Genomic DNA, 19,450 nt, shown 5'->3' on the forward strand with positions numbered 1-19,450 from the left:
ATATGGTAACTTCTCTTCTTACTGCAGGCTTCTGGTATGATGTGAAGTCAGTACTATTTGCTCTTTGAACAACTGTCAGGATCAGAATGCTTCTGGTTTGTCCCAGTACTAGAGATGCTATTTGAAATTTTGTGTGCCTTCTTCCTAGTCAATCATCAGAACATCAAGATTACATGTGGCTACAAATAATTAATGTGGTAAAGGATGCAAATTATGTCTTTTTTTGTTGAAGTATAATTACCATACAGTGCTATATGAGCTTCAGGTATACAATATAATGGCTCAACAATTCCATACATTTGTTAGTGCTCATCAAGCTAAGTGGTACTTGCAATCCCCTTTGTCTATTTCACCTTGAATTATGTCTTAATTATGAGTCTATAAAGCATTCTCAAAATGACAAAAATACAAGCATATCCGTATAAACACCAGCCATAAATGTATGCAATCCCAATGAATAGAAAGCACTATGAGATGAAGAAAACTTGACTAATTTGCAAAGGTGGTTTCAGGGTATCTAGAACCAAACCTTGTGCCTTTCTCATTGGTTTCTAAAAAGACTCTTTTTATATATTTTTTTCTTTCCCTACCTCCCCCCTCACTTTGCCCTTCCCTTCTCTTCCTTTTCCTTCCTTCCTTTCTTCTTCTCTGCCTTTTCTCCATTAATAATCTAGGACTAGCATTAAATTTGTTAGACATAACATTTTCTGGGAACATATGTTTCAGATTTTCTCTCCTTTTAACATTTCATTTTATTTTACAATTTCCTCCCCACACTACTGATGTTTAGATATTTTTCCCTAGATGAAACATGAGTTTTTCTTGTGATCCCTAATCAGTTTTATATGTTAGAAGAGCAGTAGCTATTTCTGGCAGTCTCTGACTAAATGGGCTTGAAGTACAGAGATGGTTTCATTAGCCTTAGAATGAGGCTCTGGAGACTCCAAGATGTGGAGAAATTCTGGGTGCTCAGTCTCAATGCCAGTGATTTCAGCTTTGCATAGTGGCAGTATCGTAACCAATGAGGTTTATCTGAGGCGTGATTATTGCTAATTGAAAACTTTTCTCAAAAAAAAAAAAAAAAAAGAAAAAGAAAAAGAAAACTTTTCTCAATGCCAGTGATTTCATTGGCAAAATAAGGTTTGTGGCTTGAATACAAGGAAACACCTACCTACCTGACTTCTAGCTTTGCTCCTGAGAAGGGGAACATACCAACAAGGAAATGTTAAAAGTTTCTGATCGAGTAGGTATATGAACAGCAGGCTGCTGCCCAGTGCCCTTTACTGGGCATCACGATGTTACTGATCATAAGCTCTTGTTCATAGTACATAGTATGGTGGAAGTGCGAAGACAGCAGGACTAGCTGTAGTAGCAATAGCCGTGTCTGTGCTAAGAACACACTGTGGGGTATGACTCAGAACGTGGTCTCATGACAATAATTTAGGAGATGTGTAGGTCTGAAACCCTGAGCATTCCAGGGAGAGGTTGGTTGAACAATTTGTCTAGGAGAACAGAATGTGGCACGATTCTGGGAGTCTTGGCACAGCCACCATGAAGTATCTGAAAGAGGTGCTGACAGGAGGTGACTATGAGGCTGGGTGTAGCTCTTGCTTTTAGCAATCTCTGCATAAACTGATGATGAGAGTAGGCAGTCTGCTCTTCTTAATGTTGAACTAAAATGGTGAATATTGACTTGGTGGATATATTGGTGGATTCTTCTAGGAAGAGAGGGAAGCCTTCTTCTGAGATCACACTTCATTATGCCTTTGCACTAGAGTTTGTTACCAAATGGATAAAACTCTTTTTGGAGATAAGGTTTCCTTTAGAGTATCTTTTTTTTTTTTTTTTTTTTAAATTTCCCCTCCCAATTAGAAATTCTGGAATAGAAAAAAATACAAGGACAGTGTTCAGAATAATAAGAAAAAAGAAGTGAGGGTTGAATTGTGAAGAATACCAATACTTACTTAAAGGAAGAAGATCAACAATGGAAGCTGAGAAATAGTCATAAAAAGGTTAGGACAAAAGCCAAGGAAGAATGGTGTCACAGTGGCCCAGGGATATGAGATTCATGAAAAGAAACGCTGCAGAGATTAAGTAAGTGCTGAAAATGTATTGGAATTTTACACCAAGAGCTCCTTGCAATGTTCCAGTGACCTGGGGATCACAGTTCCACTGGAAAAGTTTGGGTGCAGGTCAAATTGCTGTGGGACAAAGAAATAGAAGGTGAAGAAGCAGAGTGTGCATGGACTTCTCTTTTAGGAGTTCAACCGTGGAGACAGAGTGGGTAACTAGAGCCAAAGTAGGAAGAGCAGTTCAGGAAGGGTTTTGTGTTTTCTTTTTCCCCCAAGATGATTAGAAGTGAAGCTTCAGAGTATAATTTCAGAGTGCCTGGAACCAACATAGGGGGGGATCTAGCAAGGAGGAAGTAGTTTAAGTTGACAGAGCAAAAGGGTGATGGGCGCGGAAGAAGATAGTAAAGGATACAAGGGAAGGATGACAGCCAGGCTCCAAGATGTCCCCCAGTGAGCTCTGCTTCCGGGTATTCACACCCTTGGGACATCTCCCATGTCATACCAGGGTGGTCTTCATGACTGACTGAATACAATAAAAGTGATGCTATGTCGCTTCTGAGAAGAGGTCATAAAAGACACTGTAGCTTTCATCTTGGTGTCTTCTCTCTCTCTCTCTCTCTCTCTCTCTCATCATTGATTCTGGGGGAAACCAGCTGTCACTTCATAAGCAATCTTATGGAGAGGCACATCTGGTGAGAGGCTGAGACTTCTTGCCAACAACCAGGTGACGAACTGGCAAGGGGATCCTCTAGCTCAGGTAAGCCTTCATATGACTGCAGCCTGGCTGACATCTTGGCTGTAACCTCAGGAGACAGTCTAAGGCAGAAACACTCAGCTAAGCTGCTCCCAGATTCCTCACCATTTGGAATGGTGTGAGATAATAAATGTTTATCGTTTGAAACTGCCAAGTCTCAAGTAATTTGCTATGTAGTGTAAGGGAGGGAAAAGTGTTCCTCAAACCTGTGAAGGTCCCTGGCTTAGTCTGAAAATTAAACCGACAAAGACAGATTAGTAAAAGAGAAACATACAAATTTAATACAAGTTTTATGGGACACAGGAACCTTCATAGGGTAATGAAGACCCAAAGAAACAGTTAGACCTGAATACTTTTATGCTAGGTTTGAAGAGAGGATTGTTATGGAGGAGTATGAGAGATTATGAGGTAATTATAGTAACAAACTCAACAAGGCCGTTTGTTTGGATTCCTCTTGATGTCCTTTTGTCCTGGAGATAATGATGCTCTTTCCACCATGTATAGGGAGGGCACCTCGTCCATGAGGGTTTTATGACCCGATTCAAGGCAGAAGTGTAGGAGGAAGGTCAGAGTGATCTTCCTGCTTCTGCTTGTTTTCTCAAACTCCTTCAGTTAAAATATTCATATTTTGGGATAGCGTGTTCTGAACCCCATCAGCATAAATAGATAAATAATACAGGAGGGAGTACCTTTGGGCAGGAGGGATATTCTGTTTCCTTTGAGAAATTATCAAGTCATCCTTTTTACAAGTTCTTGTTCTTTAAGTTTATTCTTTATTATTAAAAAATTTCAAATATTAATTTATAACCAGGCTTTAATCATCTTTATTGCTCAGTAAAACCCCCATGAATCTACTTTTTGTAACATCCCACTCAAAGTTATCTATAATACCTCTTAGCTGATATCCATTTAATGATTCATTTGATAACTACTTATTATGTGACAATAAACTTTAGAAAAAGCAGTGTGCTTTTAAAGTGATTAGTACAGTGACAGATGAGCTATTTGCTAGTATATCCAAATTATCCACCCATATTGAACAAAGCAGTGTGGGTGTTAAGCATAAAAACATGAACAAATGTCCAAATAGTATATGTGAGAAGTTAATAATCCAGGTAGAAAAAAAATGACACAAAGAACCCATGCATGCATGAAGAACAATTTGAGAATGTATCAAATCAAAGTGGTGTTCAAAGCAAAAATCATGTAATCATGTTTGCATGACGAACAGTAGAGTATCAGTTAAGACAAGTGATACTCTTGATCACAGAACAATGAGAAATTCTTCCAGCAAGTAGGTGTAACTGCCAAATGGTATCATATAAAAGACGTATGAAGGGAAAGCTAATTTGGGGGATATAACCAGGTGGAACTGAAGCTGATTCTTGCAGTTATGCCTCAGGTCATCCAAGAGAGTTGTACCCCCTTTCTAACCGTTTATGATAAGTACAAGATTCATGCATAAAAAATTATTCTTTTGGTGGGTGTGACTTACTGCGTAATAAACTTGTGAATTTTCAATCATTTCCATTATTTATCTCAGAACTTTACTCTTGTATTCATTTAGGAAGGACTTATATGCAAACCATTGTGCAACGTTTAAAATGCCAAATATGTCTCAAAGAAATGAAAGACAGTGTTTTTTTTTTTCCTTAACAAGTTTTGTTTTTAGGGTGGTGGTGGTGTTTGTGTGTGTGTGTGTGTGTGTGTGTGTGTGTGTGTGTGTGTGTGTGTTTAATCACTATCTCATCTCCTTTGCTGTATTTTGGGTTTCATTAGGTTAGAGTAGGCTGGACCATAGTGAGAGGTCATGGGCCTGGGCAAAGGTGCAAGATTAATAGGCCCCGCTGTCAGTACAGAGAAGGGTCTAAGGAGATGGACATAATTTTCATGGTTTCCCATTAATACTCTGTAGGAAAAATTACAGTACTTAGAAATGGAAGACTTTGAATTCTGATTTTACTAATTTAGTAGCTGTGTGTGATACTGAGCGAAAGACCTCTGAGTCTCAATGTCTCCTCCACAAAGTAGAGCTAAAAAAACCCTCTGCCATTATTACATTCTATTTTTTTCTTAAAAGTCAAATGAGCCTTGTATCAAATATATGTGAAACTATTTTTAAAGCTATAAACATTATTTTTATTGCCGTTTCTATTATCATTTCGTCTTACCTTGAACTTTTATGTTCTTGGCAAAAGCTCAGATGGTCTTTAAGTCTTGAGGGCAATGTGAGAAAGACTCATGGCTAATGCTGAAAAAAGAAAACAAACCCATTGTTTTTTAAACAAAATTATTAACACATTTGAAATTAATTTTTGAGTCAAAAATAATGCCTAAAACAAGTCTATATTACTGGAAAATATCAAATATATCTTTGGGATTGCAAAGACTTTATATTTCACACCCTAGAACAAGATCTTTTTTCCCAACACCAGGAAGCTAAAGTAGGGGTTTCTGGCTGGCTCAGTCAGTTATGCATCAGACTTCTGATCTCAGGATCCTGAGTTCAAGCCCTGCATTTGGCTCCACCATGGATGAAGCCTACTTAAAAAACAAACAAACAAACAAACAAACAAACAAACAAACAACTAACCTATTAGCATTTGCTTTTGCAAATAGTTGAAACAAACAAACAAGAAAACCAATGGAGACTTAATATATTGATTATGTAGGGATGCCTGGGTGGGTCAGTGGTTGAGTGTCTGCCTTTGGCTCAGGGCATGATCCTGAGGTCCTGGGATTGAGTCCCACATTGAGTTCCTCCTGGGGAGACTGCTTTTTCCTCTGCCTAGGTCTCTGTCTCTCTCTCTCTATGTCTCTCATGAATAAATAAAATCTTTAAAAATATATATACATATAGATATATAGATTATATGAAAGGTAAGTACCTTGGGATATTAAAACACTTGATTTTTCTAATTATAAACATAACACATTTATTGTGGAAAATTTGGAAACTGCATGTAAATATAAAGAAGAGAATTATTAGAACTCATAATCACATTACTCAAAAACAGTCACTGTTAACATTTTTGCATAGTTTTTCCAATTCCCTTCTCCCTCTTTTTTGGCTTTTTTCTCCCACGTATTTTGAATCATAGTACTATAGCATTAAATAATCTTTCAAAATATGATTTTTACTATCATAGTCTAAAATTGTTTCTTTTTTTGCACGTAAAATTTAAGTTGTTTTTTAGATCTAAAATCTAAAAATCTCTTTAAAAAAAAAAACATCTGGGGATGCCAGGGTAGCTCAGTGGTTGAGCGTCTGCCTTCTGCTCAGTGTGTGAACCCCACATCAGGCTTCCCGCAGGAAGCCTGCTTCTCCCTCTGCCTATGTCTCAGTCTCTTTGTGTCTCTCATGAATAAATTAAAAAAAATTTAAAAAAATCTGAATTTATTTCAAAGGTAAATCTTTTCTTCTCCAAGTATTTTCGTAAGGACCTATGTTCCAAATCTTGTATTACTCTGAACTCCTTTGCTTCTTTTTCTTCTGGGAAGGCCTCTGAATTGACTTGATTCTGAATCAGATCTGAATTTTGTCACTGAATCTGAAGAATTCTTCCTTTTTTATCCAATTACCATAAGCCTAGGACAGGCCTTTGTTTCTCCCACTTTAGGCTACTGAAGTAGTTTTCTTACTGGTTTCCTTCTTTCTAGTCTTTTTTCTCTCTAATTCATTTTACAGACCTCTTTAATATATCATTACACTGCTCAAAAATATTGACTGTTTCTAGGTTCTATAGGCAGAGGCTGCAAAGTGGAGCTCCAAGGCTGGACATAGACTGCAAATTTGTTTTATTGCTCCACTGTGTTTTGAACTTTTTTTTTTTTATTGGTTGGAATCCTTTAGGTGGATTTTATGTTTCACTGATTTATGTTACTTGGCTGGCTTCTAGGTTTCCAAGTAAAGCTGAGCAGATTTGGCATTGTAGGTCTCCAGAGGGCACTGTGTACATAGCACCCCCTACAGTTGTGCCATGCACAACCAGTATGATCACAGCTCTACCCCATGGTCTGGTTGAAACCTCTGGACGTTTGAAGCTCTATACTCTAGTTTATACAATATGTCAAAGAAAACTGATGTCTTGTCTAGCCCTGTCCACAATAACTACTAATCAAGCCCATTCTGTACCAAAGCCTAGAAAAGACTGACATTTCTAAAACTTTGCACTCTAAGATAACTTTTAAAAAACAGGAACCATTCTAAAAGCCTTGAACTCTAAGATAAGCCAGAAAGTTGTTTTTTATTCAAAAGACAGAAATATGTTTTCTTTTGTATCAAAATGGACCCAAAAGTTATCCAGTTAGAATTACTCACTACCATAGAACAGAGTTATCTCCTGACCTTGTGATTTTTAATTCAAAGGCTTCTATTTTCTTGATTAAGTGAGTCAATTCTGCACTAACTTGTCTCTTTTGCAAATGCAAGTTAAAACTACTCAGTTCTTGAATTTGTGTCTGAGTTTTGCAGAATAAAGTTCCTTTAATCCTAATTCTAAACTCTTTACAATGTGGGTCCTATATCCCCCAATTTTTCTCTTTTGCATAAAAATTCAAATAAACTAATAAAGGAACTGACTAATTTCCCCCTAAAGCATAAACTTCACAATGCTTTGTTGTTTTCTTCCTTTCCCTGATCCTTTGTTCCCCCCTTCCTCTCCTCTTAACCTATGTCACTTCTCTTCAAGGCCATTTTTTTTTTAGATTTTATTTATTTATTCATGAGACACACACACACACACACACACACACACACACAGAGAGAGAGAGAGAGAGAGAGAAAGAGAGAGAGGCAGAGGGAGAATTGATCCCAGGTCTCCAGGATAAGGCCCTGGGCTGAAGGCGGCACTAAACCACCTGGGCTGCCCATCTTCAAGGCTATTTTAATCCCACTGCCCTCCCAGCTGTGCCACCTTAGTGTCCATCTGTTTTTCTTGGAACTCTTTCTGCCCTTATTGCCTATCTGGTCATTTATTTGACACAATGTGAATACTGTATGTGTGCGTTTTTAAAATTTATTTTTTTCTTTTTTCTTATGATAAAAGTAAGACTTGTTCAATTTAAAATATAGAAAACATAAAGGAGCAAAATGAAATGAAACACTTGTCATAAAACAATAAACACAGAAGAGAAAAAAAAAACCCTAGTCAAACATTTGTGTAATCTTGTGATGGGGATGGACCATCTAGTCTGGTGCCAGAAGTATAAAACTTGAATTTAGAAACAATAATTTGCCTTTATAAAAGTGTTACCCCTCTCTACATGATACTTGTTTCATGGAGTAAAACATCAAGTTCCTTTTTTGTTAGGTGAGTTTTGATTTCAGAGGACACTGATCTCCTTGAACAGAAGAAAAAATGGACAGCCTCTCCAGACCTTGATTCATAGAATCATGTATCTCTATAAAGCACTTGTGCCATTGCACAGAGTAAAAGTGTGTAAATGTGTTGACACTTAGAATAGAAACTGTTAGTATCATCAGGGCCTTTGGTTCTAAATAGAGTTTAGACAGTTCCAGCAAGAAAATAATGGAAAATTTGTGATTTATGGAACGAAACTACTAAGTAGCAGAGTTAATCACTATTCTTTTAGTCTTAGAGTTAAAGAGAAGCTATTGAACTAGTCATTGATACTTTTGACATCTGATGAAATCTACCTTATTTTCAAAAAGCCAAAAGAAGGAGGTTTTTTCTTCCAAGAAAAATATAGTAAAATCTTTAAGTAATGAATAACATATAAAACACCTTCAAACTACCATGGATCGCCAGTCTGTGTTTCAATCTGTTGAGTGGATGAAGTCTGAGTACCACTTGGAAAGTTCCCTGCCTTCATAATCTCTATGCATGCTGTCTATTCCTCACTTCAGATGCCTTTTGGAGTTTTCGTCTTTTATTATAAAGAACTGATTTTTTTCTCAAACTTATGGAAAGTGTAAATCAAGCTTCTTTAGTAAATTGTGTTTTATTATTTAGTAAATTGTGCTTTTTTATGTAAATGATTATATATTTATCTAAAATATGTAATCTAAATAGAGAATGGTGAACTTATTATGCAAATACAAGAAAGCCTTGAGAAAGTCCCTTAGCTGTTCCATACAGATCCAGAACATTGGGGTTTACGGATGGCAGCTTGGTTGGGTTGAGAAGGATGGCGAATGGTATACGGTATCACAGGGATTAGTGTTGGGCTAGTTCTTTGAGAAAAAGTCATTTTCCACATCAAAGGGCACATGTGGGAGAGTTTATTAAAATTATGGAGGCACTAATGCCAATCCAAGCCTCCTTTTGTTACTGTCCCCGTTCCAAAAGAATTGTGAGCGCTAAGCCCAAACTCATAAAAATTCTGGAGATGATACTGCCTTAAACCTTTCTGGAAAATATAGATTCACCCTTATTCCCATTCTACCCTCTTTCAGAAGGCAGAGGGAAGTAAAGAAAGAAAATAATAATAATATTTATTAAGTCCTTAATATTTTGCCTGCCTTATATTTAATAACATATGTAGTCCTCTCAACAACTTAAAAGGTAGTACTATACATCCTCTTATTTTGCAGATGAGGAAATTGAGCTTTTGCAGATGAGGAAATTAATTTATGTGAGAGTCCCTGACATCCTGAAAGTTTTCCACATGGCCCCTGTGTGTCTACTTGGCCTAAATTATTCCTCCCATTCCTTCTTGCACAGGATTTTTTTTTTTAAGATTTTATTTATTTATTTATTCATGAGAGATACAGAGAGAGAGAGAGAGAGGCAGAGACACAGACAGAGGGAGAAGCAGGCTCCATGCAGGGAGCCCCATGTGGGACTTGATCCTGGGACTCCAGGATCAGGCCCTGGGCTGAAGGCAGGCACTAAACCGCTGAGCCACCTGGGCTGCCCCTTGCACAGGATTTTCTTCCTGATCTGTCGCTCCCATCCATTCTGATTAATTTAAATTGCCCAAACAATGGCTACTAATTTGCAATAACAATTTCCTCCTATTCTTAGATGCTTTTCTGACCAGCTATTCCCAGAACTGACTGAATTTTGGCCCACAGTCCCCTTCTTGATCCCAGCTAAAATCCTATAAGTTCCTGACCCTTCCTTCCTAAAGACAAACTGTTTTCTAGTTCCTTCAGGAGCCTTCTCAGGACAAACATTTTATTTTTTTAATATTTATTTATTTAAATTTTAACTAGTTAACATACAGTGCATATTGGTTCCTGGAGTAGAACTCAGTGACTCATCACAAAAAGTGCCCTCCTTAATTCCCTTCACCCATCTATTCCATCTCCCCCCACCACCTCCCTCAGTTTGTTCTCTGTTAAGAGTCTCTGTGGTTTGTTTCCCTCTCTCCCTTCCCATATGTTCATCTTTTTTCTTTCTTAAATTTCACATATGACTGAGATCATATATCTGTCTTTCTCTGACTTATTTCATTTAGCACAATACACTCTAGGTCCATCCACGTCATTGCAAATGGCAAGATTTCATTCTTTTTGATGGCTGAGTGATACTCCATTATATATATTTATATCTTCTTTATTCATTCATATATATATGTATATATAGATATAGATATACCACATCTTCTTTATCCATTCAGTAGTCGATGGATATTTGGGCTCTCTCCACAGTTTGGCTATTGTTGGTAATGCTGCTATAAAAATCAGGGTGCATGTACCTCTTTGAATCAGTATTTTTGTATGCTTTGGATAAATACTTAGTACTGTAATTTCTGGGTCATAGGATAGTTCTATTTTTAAGTTTCAGAGGAACCTCTATACTGTTTGTTCTCCAGAGTGGCTGCACCAGTTTGCATTCCCACCAACAGTGCAAGAGGCTCCTCTTTCTCCACATCCTCACTAACACCTGTTTCTTGTGTTCTTAATTTTAGCCATTCTGACAGGTGTGAGGTGATATCTCATTGTGGTTTTGATTTGTATTTCCCTGATGATGAGTGATGTTGAGCATCTTCTCAGGTGTCTGTTGGCCATCTGGATGTTTTCTTCTTTCTTTCTTTTTTTTTAATTTTTTTCATCTGGATGTTTTCTTTGGAAAATTGTCTGACATGAAATGTCAGGACCAACATTTTATTTTATCTTAAAGATTTTATTTATTTATTGGAGAGAGAGAGCACAAGCGAGAAAGAGAGAGAGAGAGAGAGAGAGCAGGAGCATTGGGGAGGGGCAGAGGGAGAGGGAGAAGCAGGCTCCCCCTTAGCAGGGAGCCAGATGCAGGGCTCTGATCCAAGGACTCTGGGATCATGATGGGAGCTGAAGGCAGATGCTTAACCAACTGAACTGCTCAGGCACCCAGGACCAACATTTTAAAATAAAGTTTTTTTAAAAAAATATTTTATTTTTTCATGAGAGACACAGAGAAAGAGGCAGAGACATAGGCAGATCCAATGTGGCATCTATCTCAGCACCCCAGGATCACGCCCTGAGCTGAAGGCAGATGCTCAACCACTGAGCCACCCTGGTGCCCCTAAAATAAAGTCTTATGCTAATGGTGCTCTGGCTGATTTTTTTCCACATTAATTTCCCCAAAGCCACATGGCTAGGAAGTAGTAGAGCTAAGATGAGACCCTGATCATTTAACTGCTATACTATATTGATAATTTTCCATTTTAAAAGTTACTGGCTGAGTTTGTTTGCAAACTAAAATGCCCTTTCTTAGAGAAGTGATTTCATGGTCTGAAGACAGCTCTTTAGGCTGTTATAACCACCATGAGTTGCTATAAATGGAAGAAACAAAGTGATAATGAAATTGTGTGAATGAAAGAAATAGGCTTTTGGTAGAGTGACCATAAAATTTATTTCCGACTGGGAGACTTTGGAAAAAGAGTGCTCTTAATAATTATTCTAGGACAATAGGCATAAATAGGACTATCTTCATTCTAGGTGTAGGTCACAGCTGAATGACGAAGTTCTCTTAACTGCTTGAACTGTAAATGGGAGTGTTAACACCTAACTGAAGGGGGCAGTAGTGAGAATGAAATGAGAGTATAATGCACACTTGAATGTAAAGTACCATATAAATATAACATTTTAATAATGATTATCACTAATTATTACTAATATTGCTGACCTGCACCATGAAAACTTTGTGTGAATACATATGTGTATGAATATATAATTTTTGTAGAGGTATAATTGACATATAACATTATATTAGTTTCAAGTGTACAACAGAATGATTTGATATTTATGTATGTTGGGAAACAATCACCACAAGAAGCCTAGTTCACTCCACTGTATATTAAATATTGATTTATGTTGCTCTTCTCTTTGATACTCTCTTTGCCTAGTTTATTTGCTCTTACTATAGTAAGAGGCAGTGAAAGCAAACAAAGCAGTAAGAGTCCATAGGCATTCCTTCCTTGCCAGGGTACATAAACTACCTAGAGAGGGAGTTCTGTTTCACCACAGAAAAAAACCCAAAAACAAAAAACAACTCTGTTTTTATTGAAGTATACAATGAATCAATGTTGTTGAATCACACATCAAATTTATAAACACAAACCCCAATCACTAATCCAATCACAGAAAGGTTCACAGATATTCAATACCCATGGAGTTCTTAAACCCAAGTCTTGGCTTATATTTTATTTACAATCTAAAATCTGTGCTCAGGTTATCTTATCTTTAATCGACTGTTACATCTCCCCCAAATCGTCCTCCAAGGTGGCACTATTTAGACCAACCTCTTATTGACAATTTACTTCATTTCTCATTATAATATTATCCTCAGGAGGTGGCGCATCTGCTTGGTAACCAGTGCATGCCTGGGGAGTCCTGTGTTGTGGAGCCCTTTACCCATTTCCTTGGCCAGTTTCCAATGTGCTCTTGACTTACTTGGTAAGTAAGGTCTGGTAGTCTCAAGTCTGAAGCACAATTTGGTCTTCATTCTCTTATCTGAGAGCCAGCTATGCAACTTCATTCCTCTTTATTGACGACCAGAATAATTTTCCTGTAGAACTGAAAATCCTCAAAATACCCGTATCTATAAGACCCTGTTCACCATTTTCCAAGGCTTTTTACCAAATGTAATTATTTTTTATAATTCTATGGAGATTCTGTGCTTGCTTTGGCAGCACATATAATAATTCTATGGAGATTCTATGTGTATTTCTTACATTCTATTATGATTCATTCATTCATGTTTTTAACAAAGGTTTATTAAGCACCTAGTATATGACAGGCATTGGTTTAGGTATAGAGATAATACAGGCTGAAAACTAAGTTTTTGCTCTCAGGGAGTTTACATTTAATTGGGGAACACAAAAAAACCAACAAATAAATAGATAATATATCAAATAGTAATAGGTGTTGTGGAGAAAAATAAGAGCAAGGTGGGTGAGGCAGTCCTGGGGAAGGGTGGCAGAAATACAAAATAGTGTATAGGGTGGTCAGGGAAAGCTTCACCATGAAAGTGACATCTAAATAGAGACCTGAAGGAAGTAAGGGAGGAAGCCATATGGTTATGTGATGAAAGAGTATTCCAAACAGAAGGAAAAGCAAGTGCATTGTTATGCTGAGCACTTGGTGTTGTGTGTAAGTGATAAATCACTGAATTCCACTCCTGAAACCAATAACTGCCCTGTATATTCACTACCTAGAATTTAAATAAAAATTTGAGAAAAAAAAAAAAAGAAAAGGAAGTACAAAGGTCCTGAGGTAGAAGCATGCTTCCATTCAGGAAAAAAAAGGAAGCCAGTGTAGCTGGAGTTGAGGGACCAATGGGAAGAATAAAAGGAGATGAGGCCAGGGAGGCTAGAGTTAGGTGTTGGTTGTAAAATCATAAGTGAGTTAGGACTTCATTGCAGGTTTTGAGCCAAAATCTGACATGATCCGGGTTGCATTTTTAATAGTATGAAGAACAGATACAGAGAAGTGTAGAGATTAACTAGAAAGTTATTGCAATAATCTGGGCAAGAAATGATGATGGTCTGAAACACAGTGGTAGCAGTGATGTACTATGAGATGGTCAGTTACGGATATATTACATTTAGAATTTAAAGCCAATATAATTTGTTAAAGGATTCATGTAGAGTTTGAGAGAAAGACATTAAATATGACTCCAAGATGTTTGCTCTAGGCATAGAATAGAATTTTTTCTTTACTAAGCTGGGTAATGCTATAGGGAGGGTGGATTTTCTTTTTCCAGTTGAGTGCTATTTGGGTTGTTTCCAGGTTTTGATGACTATGAATAAAGCTGCTTTAAACATTCACATACAGTTTTTTTGTGTGAACATTGATTTTCATTACCTTTAGATAAATATGCTAAGTATATGTTTAACTTTAAAAGAAACTGCCAAAGAGTTCCCCAAATTGGTTGTCCTAGTCTGCATTCTCACCAGCAATGTATAAGAATTCCAGTTACTGGGATGCCTGGGTGGCTCTTCCGTTGAGCGCCTGCCTTTAGCTCAGGGTGTGATCCTGGAGTCCCAGGATTGAGTCCCACACTGGGCTCCCTGCAAGGAGCCTGCTTCTCCCTCTGCCTGTGTCTTTGCCTCTCTCTGTGTGTCTCTCATGAATAAATAAATAAATAATCTTAAAAAAAAAAAAAAAAAGAATTCCAGTTACTGTGAGTCCTCACCAGCACTTGGTATTGTCAATTGTGTGTGTGTTGCGAAGAGGTATGTAGCATTTCATTTTCATTGTAGTTTTGCATTTCCTTATGACTAGTGATGTTGAAAATCACTTCATATGCTTATTTGCCATCTGTACATCTTTTTTGGTGAAGTGATTATTTAAATCTTTTAACATTTAAAAAATAAGACTGTTTATGTTCTTCTGCATTTTGGGAGTTCTTTCCATATGCTGGAGTCAAGTCCTTTTTTTTTTTTTTTTTTAAAGATTTTACAATATTTAGGGAGAAGGAGAAGCAGGCTCTATGCGGGGAGTCCAACATGGGACTTGATCCCAGCTCCCCAGGATCACACCCTGGGCTGAATGTGGCGCTTAACCACTGAGCCACCCAGGCTGACCCTGGAGTCAAGTCCTTTGTCAGATATATAATTTGAAAATATTTTCCCAGAAGGGTAAGGTTGAAAGGAAATTAGGAGTTTGTTTTTAGAGAAGTTGAGTTTTTGATCACTATTTGACATCCAGGTGGGAATGTGGAATAGGCAGGAGTTTGGAGGAGAGGCTGAGGCTGGATATATATATATATATTGGCTCAGGTCATGATCCCAGGGTCCTAGGACTGTCCTGCCTTGGGCTCCCCAAAGGGAGCCTGCTTCTGCCTCTGCCTCTGCGTAAGTCTCTGCCTCTCTCTTTGTGTCTCTCATGAATAAGTAAATATATCTTAAAAAAAAAATTTGGTCCTGCCACCTTGCTGAATTGCTGTATGAGTTCTAGCAATCTTGGGGTGGAGTCTTTTGGGTTTTCTATGTACAGTATCATGTCATCTGCGAAGAGGGAGAGTTTGACTTCTTCTTTGCCAATCTGAATGCCTTTTATTTCTTTTTGTTGTCTGATTGCTGAGGCTAGGACTTCTAGTACTATGTTGAATAGCAGTGGTGAGAGTGGACATCCCTGTAATGTTCCTGATCTTAGGGGAAAGGCTCCTAGTGTTTCCCCATTGAGAATATTTGCTGTGGGCTTTTCATTGATGGCTTTTAAGATGCTGAGGAATGTTCTCTCTATCTCTACACTCTGAAGAGTTTTGATCAGGAATGGATGCTGTATTTTGTCAAATGCTTTCTCTGCATCTATTGAGAGGATCATATGGTCCTTGTTTTTTCTCTTATTGAAGTGATCTATCACATTGATTGTTTACGAGTGTTGAACCACCTTTGCATCCTGGGGATAAATCCCAGTTGGTCATGGTGAATAATATTCTTAATGTACTGTTGGATTCTATTGGCTAGTATCTTCGTGAGAATTTTTGCATCTGTGTTCATCAGGGAGTTTGGTCTATAAATCTTTTTGGTGGGGTCTTTGTCTGGGTTTGAGATCAAGGTAATGCAGGCCTCAAAAAATGAGTTTGGAAGTACTCCATCCCTTTCTATCCTTCAAAACAGCTTTAGTAGAATAGGTATTGTTTCTTCTTTAAACATTTGGTGGAATTTCCCCTGGGAAGCCATCTGACCCTGGACTTTTGTGTCCTGGGAGGTTTTTGATTGATTCAATTTCCTCACTGGTTATTGTTCTCTTCAGGCTTTTTATTTCTTCCTTTCCAGTTTTGGTAATATGTGAGTTTCCACAAATGCATCCATTTCTTCTTGATTGCCTAATTTGTTGGCACATAGTTGCTCATAATATATTTTTAAAATCATTTGTATTTCCTTGATATTGGTTGTGGTCTCTTCTCTTTCGTCCGTGATTTTATGAATTTGAGTCTTTTTCTTTTCTTTTTAATAAGGCTGTCTAAGGGTTTATCTATCTTATTAATTGTTTCAAAGAACCAGTTCCTGGTTTTGTTGATCTGTTCTACAGTTCGTCTGGTCTCTATTTCATTGAGTTCTGCTCTGAAACACCGGGACAGCTGCACCCCAATGTTCATAGCAGCAATGTCCATAATAACCAAGCTGCGGAAGGAGCCATGATGTCCTTTGACAGATGAATGGATAAAGAAGATGTGGCATTTATATACAATGGATTATTAGCCATCAGAAGACACAAATACCCACCATTTGCTTTGACATGGTTGGAACTGGAGGATATTATGCTGAGTGAAATAAGTCAATCAGAAAACGACAATCATCATATGGTTTCTCTCATACGTGGAATATAAGAAATAGTGAAAGGGATTATAAGGGAAAGGAGGGGAACTGAGTGGGAAAAATTAGAGAGGGAGACAAACCATGAGAGACTCCTAACTCTGGGAAACAGAGTTGTGGAAGGGGAGGTGGAGGAAGAGATAGGGTAACTGGGGGATGGGCAATGAGGGCACCTGATGGCATGAGGTGCCATATAGTATAACTGGGTGTTATACTATATGTTGGCAAATTGAATTTAAATTGAAAAATGTAGGGCAGCCCTGGTGGCGCAGCAGTTTAGCACTGCCTGCAGCCCAGGGCGTGATCCTGGGGACTCTGGATCGAGTCCCACGTCGGGCTCCCTGCGTGGAGCCTGCTTCTCCCTCTGCCTGTGTGTCTGCCTTTCTCTCTCTCTCTCTCTCTCTCCCTCTGTCTCTATGAACAAATAAATAAATTAATTAATAAATTAATTAATTAATTTTAAAAAATGTAAAAAAAACATTGGGGAGTTATCAGCTTCTCTCTTTAAAGCCATACAATTAATTAAGTCCACCTGAGGGGCAAGGTTAGTCAGAGAAGGGAAGAAGTCCAAAGAGTGAGTTCTGTGAGATGTAAAGGAATTAGCAGAGGATACTGAGAAGCAGTAGCCAGTGTGACAAGAGGGGGACTCAAGAAAGATGGGTGTTACATAAGTCATGTGAAGAGATAGTCATAAGCATACATAAACATAAACAATATGCTTTTTAATTTTATCACATGAGATTAATTTCCTTGTTTATCTCCTTCACTAGAAGCTGCCAGATTTTTGAGGCCTGGGAATATATCACATCCATTACTCTATTTCTGGGGCTATATAGGTTGGGTTAGAGCCTGCCACATATTAGACTCTCTTGTCAGGACTACATTTCCTCTTACCTATTTCAAAAACAAAATTTTAAATTAAAGAAAAGTTATAAGAACAGTACCATGAACTCTGGAACTCCCTTCACCTAGATCAAAAATGTTCAGTAAACATTTTTCCAGATTTGAATTTTTTTTCCCCTTTCTCTCTTTGAAACTAAGTTATAGATATCATGACTTATCACACCTAAATAATTCAGGATCTATCTTTAAGAAAAAGGGGCACCTGAGTGGCTCAGTGGTTGAGAGTCTGCCTTCGGCTCAGGTCATGGTCCCAGGGTCCTGGGATGGAGTCCTGTATCAGGCTCCTCTCAGGGAACCTGCTTCTCCCTCTGCCTGTGTCTCTGCCTCTCTCTCTGTGTCTCTCATGCATAAATAAATAAAATCTTAAAGAAAAGAAAAGAAAAGAAAAGAAAAAGGTAATGACTTATGAAACCACAGTATAGTTACCAAATTCAGGAACATTAATATTGATACACTATTATTATTAATATACAGTCATGTGCAAATGTTACCAATTGTTCCAATAATGCCCTCTGTAACACTCCTCTTCCTTCATACTTTTCATTCTGTTCCTATGTCCCTTTAGCCTCCTTTAATCTGGACCAGTTCCTCAGACTTTGTCTTCTTTGACATTGACCTTTTTTTTTTTTTTTTTGATATTGACATTTTTGAAGCACAGAGGCCAATATGATTTTAGAATGCTCACTATTTAAGATTTTTTTCCCAATGTTTAGATTTCCCCCCATTTTAGGCAGGAAAATGCATAAGTGATATTGTATACATATTAGAAACTCAGTGTTGATTGAATCATTGTTAAAGAGAGTAATTCACTAATTACTTAAAGGAAGATTATGCCAAGATAGAAATTGAGATGGGGGATCCCTGGGTGGCGCAGCGGTTTGGCGCCTGCCTTTGGCCCAGGGCGCGATCCTGGAGACCCGGGATCGAATCCCACGTCGGGCTCCCGGTGCATGGAGCCTGCTTCTCCTTCCGCCTGTGTCTCTGCCTCTCTCTCTCTCTCTGATGACTATCATAAATAAATAAAAATTAAAAAAAAAAAAAGAAATTGAGATGGGTCTTAGATGCTACCTTGCTTGCATAGAGATAGGTAGGTAGGGGGGAGGAAGGTTGGTACTAGCAAAAACACCTGGTCTGGATGAGAGATCAGAGCTTTATTTACTCACAGCAATAACACCCGGTGGTCTAACAGAGTTGTGTTGTCTCTCAGGCGTCAAGCCCCACACAGGGAGACTCAATGGGAATAAGGTGGGGAGGCCTTCATGTAGGGAGGGATCACCCTAGCGGAGAGGGCCTTTGGGAGTTGACATAGGGAGGAATAACCATTCTTCTTTCCCTTTCTTGAAGGAGGGAGAAAAGTGTGCCTCTAATGTAAACTAATTCTTCTTAGGAACAGAAAGGGAAGAATCTTGGATTGTTACCCTTTGGAAGCTCAACTATCTAAATTATCTCTGAGGGAAGATAAAACCAGCCTCTTTGAAATCAGAACCTGGATTTTCTGTTCTTTTGATGTGTAAACACACAGTCAGATAGTTCCCCAAATCCTTCCTTAGGCATCTCTAGGGAAGGAGGGAAAGTTCCTTGTCCTGGAATGTAACGCTTTGACTCCAGGTAAGATAAGTTTTATAAGCAAGGCAGTAAACAAACATTCTCATCTTCATAGTAGATCACTGTCCTGCAGGAACACAGGAATACAGGGAAAATTAATTTTCCCACAGACTACAGTGCAAAATTTCAGAATGGGCAAAATTTGTGTTGTGTAATGTATGGGCATGCTTTCTGCACTCTTTCTCTCCCATTTAGCACATCTTTCCTTTGATCTTTGGTGCTCTTGTGGGACTCCACTCTATCACTTTTGGGGTATGGGATACTTTTCAAAATACTCTATGCCACAAGATTACTTTTGTCCTATGTCTCCAAATTAAAAAGTTCCATACTTCTAGGTGCTAGAAGGAGAGCAAACTAACTCAAAATTAGTCATTGGTGAGTTATGTGCTCTTAATATTGTAGG

General features: G+C 38.1%; 1 pseudogene; it reads left to right on the forward strand.

Annotated features, from left to right (window-relative positions):
* The first annotated feature begins 992 nt into the window (after positions 1–992).
* LOC121480429 lies at positions 993–1,075 on the forward strand (annotated as a pseudogene).
* The last annotated feature ends 18,375 nt before the right edge of the window (positions 1,076–19,450 follow it).

The sequence above is a fragment of the Vulpes lagopus genome, chromosome 21, assembly GCF_018345385.1.
Source record: "Vulpes lagopus strain Blue_001 chromosome 21, ASM1834538v1, whole genome shotgun sequence".
NCBI classification, from domain to species: domain Eukaryota; kingdom Metazoa; phylum Chordata; class Mammalia; order Carnivora; family Canidae; genus Vulpes; species Vulpes lagopus.